Below are 5,839 nucleotides of genomic sequence, written 5' to 3'. Positions count from 1 at the left end.
GCTGCGTCTGGCTCCTTCGTCCCGGACTCTCTGTGTGAGCGCTCAGGTATCGCCCAGCTGTGGTCTCCACCGCGACCCTGCCGCTGCCGCCGCTGGCGGCTGCTGGCTAGTGCTCAGATGGGTATTCTTGCCTTGGCTTTCCCTCACTTGTCTAACTCTCTGTCCTGTGATTGCACACTTGGTGTGTTTCTCTGGCTTAGGACTGTTCACTGGAACTCTAAAACTGCTTTCTATGGGAGAGCTTGTTCAGATTCCAGCTTCTCCTCTGCCATCTTGTCACCTCCGCCCCCCCTGCTGTTTTGTTTTTTAAAAGGTGTTTTGTTTTTTTAAAGAGAAGAGGTAGAAATATGTCCTCTCTGGCTTGGGGCTTAACTCATTCACTGCTTTTTGCTAATTATTTTAGAGACATAGTCTCACAGGTTATTTTACCAGGAACTGCTTCCGACTATGATTTTGTGGATTTTATCCACCTGAATAGATTATGATCCAGTTTTAGACATTTATTTTTTTAATATATATTTTATTGTAAAGATACTATACAGAGGGGTTATAGTTACACAAGCAAGGTAATGAGTCCATTTCTTATTGAGCATTATTATTTTTCAAGATTTTTGTCACTGAATCTATGACTTGCTTATTTCTCAGACTGTAGATAATGGTATTTAATGCAGGAATTATGACAGGGTAAAACAGAGTGTCCACCATGTCCTGAGAAGCAGGATGCACATACATGAAGAAAAGGGGCCCATAGTATAAAGAGGCAGAGAAGAATTGTGTCCCACACATAGAAAAGGCTTTTCTCATGACTTTGGTGCTTTCTACTTTAAGATGGTAAAGAGAACAAATGTAAACAAGACAAAAACACTCAGAATAGTAAACACCTGAATTGAACCAGAAAAACAAAAACAAGTATATAGTTGATAGAAGGATCAATATAGGAGATTTTAAACAATAATATAATGTCACAATAACAGTGACGTATTGCATTGCAATTACAGAAGATTAATCTCAACAACAACAACAACAAAACCTTCATGAAGTAAAGCATGGAGAAGCCCACCAACAAATGAAGAGGCTACCAAATGGATGCATAGTTTATTGGTCATTATCACTAGCTAGTGTAAGGGATTGCATATGGCAGCATAGCGATCTGCCTAAAGAAAACATTCCATAGTTGTACTGCAATTAACTTTTTTATTGTATCATGCATTGGGACAGAGAAATGGTGTTAATTTTCGCTAAGAAGTTACCCAGCATCTTTGGAATCACAATCAATGATACAGTTGCGTCCACAAAGGCTAAACTCCCAAGGAAGAAGTACATGGGGATGTGAAGGTGAGGGCCTTTGCAGATAAGACAGTCACACTGAGGTTCCCATGACAGTGACCATGTACACCCCCAGGAGCTATAGGAACAAACGGATTTTCCACTGTGGTCAGTGTGTGAATCCTATGACAACGAACGCTGACAGCAACGTTGTACTTTCTCTCTCCATGTTCTCACAGGATGTTCCCTGCAACAAACTGATGTAAATGCTAGAGGAGTAAAATTGAAATGAGTCAAATATTTAATAGAATGAAAATACAATTTTGTTGACTACACTTACAATAGATGGAAACATCTTCAGAGATTTAGAGATATAATAATTTCAATCAACAATTCAAAGTGACAGTAAATAAACAGGTTTGAAGTCTGAAAAATTGTCTTACAAGACATGTGCAACTTGTGGCATCTTGATGTTTTAGAAAATTGTATGTATGGGTCATAGAGACAATGTCAGAGAAAGATATTTTTGTAAGTCCTTGGTGATAATGTAAATTTTACACTAAAAAATCATTCAATTGGAAAAAATAATGATTTTTATTCACTGAAAATCTCTCATCTTTCCTTTTTTCTCTTGCTCTTTTTTTTATTACTTTATTTATTTATTTATTTTTGCATCTGGTTGTGGGGCCTGAACTCTGGGCCTAGGGGCTGTCCCTCAGCTCTTGAGCTCAAGGCTAGCGCTCTACCACTTGAGCCATATAGCACCACTTCCAGCTTTTTTCTTTTTGCTTATGTGGTGCTGAGGAATCGAACCCAGGGCCTCAGGCATGCAAGGCAAGCACTCTACCACTGAGCCACCTTCCCAGCCCATTTACTTTATTTTTTTAAATTTTTTATATGTGAAAATACTGTACAGAGGGGTTACAATTACATGGGCAAGATAATGAGTACATTCCTTATCAAGCATTGTAGCCTTTTTGTCTTCTTCCTCCTCCTTTTTTCTTTGACTTTCTCTGTCTCTGTCTCTCTCTGTCTCTCTCTCTCTCTCTCTCTCGTGTGTGTGTGTGTGTGTGTGTGTGTGTGTGTGTTGGTACCTGGACTTGAATAAACAAAAGGCTTGTTACTCTCACTTGGTTTTTATGCTCATGGCTGACATCTTACTACTTGAGCCTCTCTTCCAACCTAGCATTTTGCTGGTTAATTATAGATAAACTCTAAAGTAATTTTTTTTTCCTGACCTGGCTTTGAACCTCATTCCTCAGCTACAGCCTTTTGAGTAGCTAGGATTACAGGTATAACCCACCAGTTTTTTAGGTGAAATCTTAACATAGTTGTAACATTGAAAAAATTATAAATTATACTTAATCATACAAGAATAGATAAAATGGGTTGCTGGTAAGAAAAACTGGTACCAGTCAGATATTTTTTCAATGTCAAGATTTTTAATCAAATTGTATATCAGAACTGTCTTAAGACATTTATGAAAAATATAGATTATGACATATTTCAGTAGAAATTGATTCAGTACTTTTAAAATAAACTTTAATCATCTGCACTTTTATAAACAATCACCAGATGATTTCAATTCATGTAAGGTGATTGTGATTTAACATTGAGAATAATGAGGTAGACAGAGCTATATTAAACAAGTTCATAGAGATACTACTAGAATGTAACACAGTGAATTATTTAGTAAATAGACAGTCATAAGAAATGAATTCGACAACTTGATGCAATAGTTACATTCTGAAAAGCATGTCTGTTTAATATATAGAATGCATGTACTTCGTAGTATGAATCTAGGAAGGTTTAACAACAGTAATGTTGTAGAGGGTTGAACTAGAGTAACGCATGTCTTACCTACTGCTGAGTATACGCAGAAACCAAAGACAAGAAAAAAGTTAAAAATGAGCATTCATTTACTCTGTGGCCAGTATTGTCCACTTTCTACTACCTAATTTTATCTCAGGCAGAAGCTCATAGCTATTGTGAAAACCAAGAAATAAGAAACTGAATTTTTATTCCTGCTAGAATAAACAATATAGGGACTTACCAGGTTTAAAATCTACCGATATTATTGTTTCATGGAAGATAAATAAATGAAGAAAAATATCCAAATACTAAAAATGTTAAAGACAACATCACAAAGACTCGAGCATAAACATCTTGCATCTCCCACAGTATCTTTAACACTTAGTCTCATTTGGAATTCATCAGCATTTAAAACGCTCATAGAACTAATGTGTGTTTGAACCTGAATTTGAATGTGGATTGACAGATATCTTCTGTTCCTGAATATTTCTTTACTGATTACTATGTCAATTCCAGTAATTTTTAAGTTAAAGCCAATTTCCATTTGAAACATATCTTCCAGTTGCAAGCAGGTTGTTCTTATGAGAATTAAAGATGAAGAGTACCACTGGAAAGTTGAGGCTTCCAATTCTAAAGAGAGAATACACATTGCAAATGACACTCCAAAGGGCATTGCTAGAAGCAAAGATAACCACTCTAATAGCACCAGAGGTTAATAAAGACTAATGAAGACTGAAATTAAGAAATTTGAGTGGCAGTAGTCAGACTAGTTTCCTGTATATGATAGAGATAGATACACAGAGTAATAGGAAGTAAATGGGAAGCAAATAGTAACATAACCATGAAAAGATAAAAAATTTGTAAGAATTGTATAAGTAGGGAAAAAAAGAGTTCATGATACCCTATCTCAAAAGAGTAGGTGATTTGTGTACATAGGACTATATAAGATGATGCTAAGTGAAATGAACTCCAAGATATGGAAACATGTTGTTTTTAACGTAACGTAATGTAATGTTTTAATGTTTTAAAGTTATTTCTTTTTCTTTCATTTTTTTCTTTTTGTCTCTATGGTTTTATGCCTTGGTGCTATATGTGATTTTGGTGCCCTGTGTATTGTATATAAATTTATCTGAATTATGGATGGGAAAGGGAACAACAGAATGGTGAAGCAAAAGACAATGTAACAGCGATACTCACCAGACAATACATTGTAAATGAACTTTACAACTTGGGAGGGGACCTAGGGGGAGGGAAAGTGGAAGAAAAATTAAGGAGGGATAACAATGTTTGACAAAAAATGTACTGATTACCTTACATATATAGCTGTAACCCCTCTGTACATGAACTCGACAATAAAATTAAATTTTTAAAGAAGAGTAGCTGGAAGCAGTGACACAGGCTATAGTTCCAGCTATGTGAGATGCTGTGATCAAGCGGATCATAATTAGAATTCATCCTAACCACCCCCCAAAAATGTTTACACAGCCCCATCTTCACATGAAAGCTAGCTGTAATGAGCGTACCAGCCACTACTGGAAACATAAATAAGAGAATGGTCCAAACATGCCCCAGGCAAAGAATAAGACCCTATTTCAAAATAAGCACACACAAAAGAGCTGGAAGCATGATTCTAGCAGAAAAGAACCTGTCTAAGATGCTGTAATCACGGAAGTCAAAGCTTATTACCACAAAAAGAACACATGTTTATTACATCTTTTGTATATACATATAGCAAACTAAATTATCCATATATTTCATATCTGTATTAATGTATTCATATTTGTGCAAATATTACATATTTCATATATGATCAGGTATCAATGACAATTGTTAAAACTTAGTGAACAATAATATAACTTAATCAGAGTTTGTATAATAACAAAATCTGGAAGATAGTGATATTGCTTTGGCAATAACAGACAGAGGAAATAAGCAACTAGAGTTTTATCAGATGAGTACTTTCTACAGAGTGATCCTGATTGATATCAGTAAAAAAGAGTGATGGGCCCTGGTGCAAGTGGCTCTGCCACGCCTACTCCAGTGGAGTCTGCTTAGCATGGGAAACCAGCTTTCAGACCTGAGAATGGGGCTTCAGAGACCTGTCTCTGAGAATGAGACTTCACCAAAGTCTACCTCAGAGAATGGGGCTTCAAAGAGGCCTACTCCTGGAAAGGCTGGCAAACCCCTTGGAAAGATGTGTTTCTGCTTTTCTTTCCTCACTGTATAAGAGTGCCTATTAATCTTTTACTGTTTCTGCTGCTCATTGTGCTTACTCATGCTCAACGTTCCCTTATTCAATGCTCTTTCTTAAGAGTGTTGACGACTCCAATATCTGATGAGTGTCTTAAAAATACGACTAACTCACCAGAGTTAAGTGCTACCCTGAAAGCCCCTCTTATGGAGGCTAGTAGACAAGTCATAAGCAAATATAAAAGTATTGGGGGTTTCATGATGTCACTTCAGCAGAAGGAATTGTTTGTCAGGGATTTACAAGAAGCTGTAGGCGTGGCTAGAACAGAAAGAATGTATGGCAATTGCTGAGATAACTACTTAGGAGAAAGAACTTCCTGTTACTCTCTTTTATTTACTAAGAGACTTGCTAGATCTAGGCCTCAGTAACCTTACTATAAAAGAAGGAACAGGAAAGATCTTATGGGACAGTTAAGGCCTCTATAAAAATAGGTAATGGTTAATTGGTGACAAACATCGAAACCCATTGTATTTCTTAGAGATAAGCCGGAAACAAGTGCCTATCAGGTGA

General features: G+C 36.5%; 1 pseudogene; it reads right to left on the bottom strand.

The window, feature by feature from the left end:
- Positions 1-425: 425 nt before the first annotated feature.
- LOC105991434 lies at positions 426-1,495 on the bottom strand (annotated as a pseudogene).
- Between the last annotated feature and the right edge of the window lie 4,344 nt (positions 1,496-5,839).

The sequence above is a fragment of the Dipodomys ordii genome, unplaced genomic scaffold, assembly GCF_000151885.1.
Source record: "Dipodomys ordii isolate 6190 unplaced genomic scaffold, Dord_2.0 Scaffold73, whole genome shotgun sequence".
Lineage (NCBI taxonomy): Eukaryota > Metazoa > Chordata > Mammalia > Rodentia > Heteromyidae > Dipodomys > Dipodomys ordii.
Note: the sequence above shows the minus strand (reverse complement) of the source record. Positions and strands in the feature narration are given on the sequence as shown.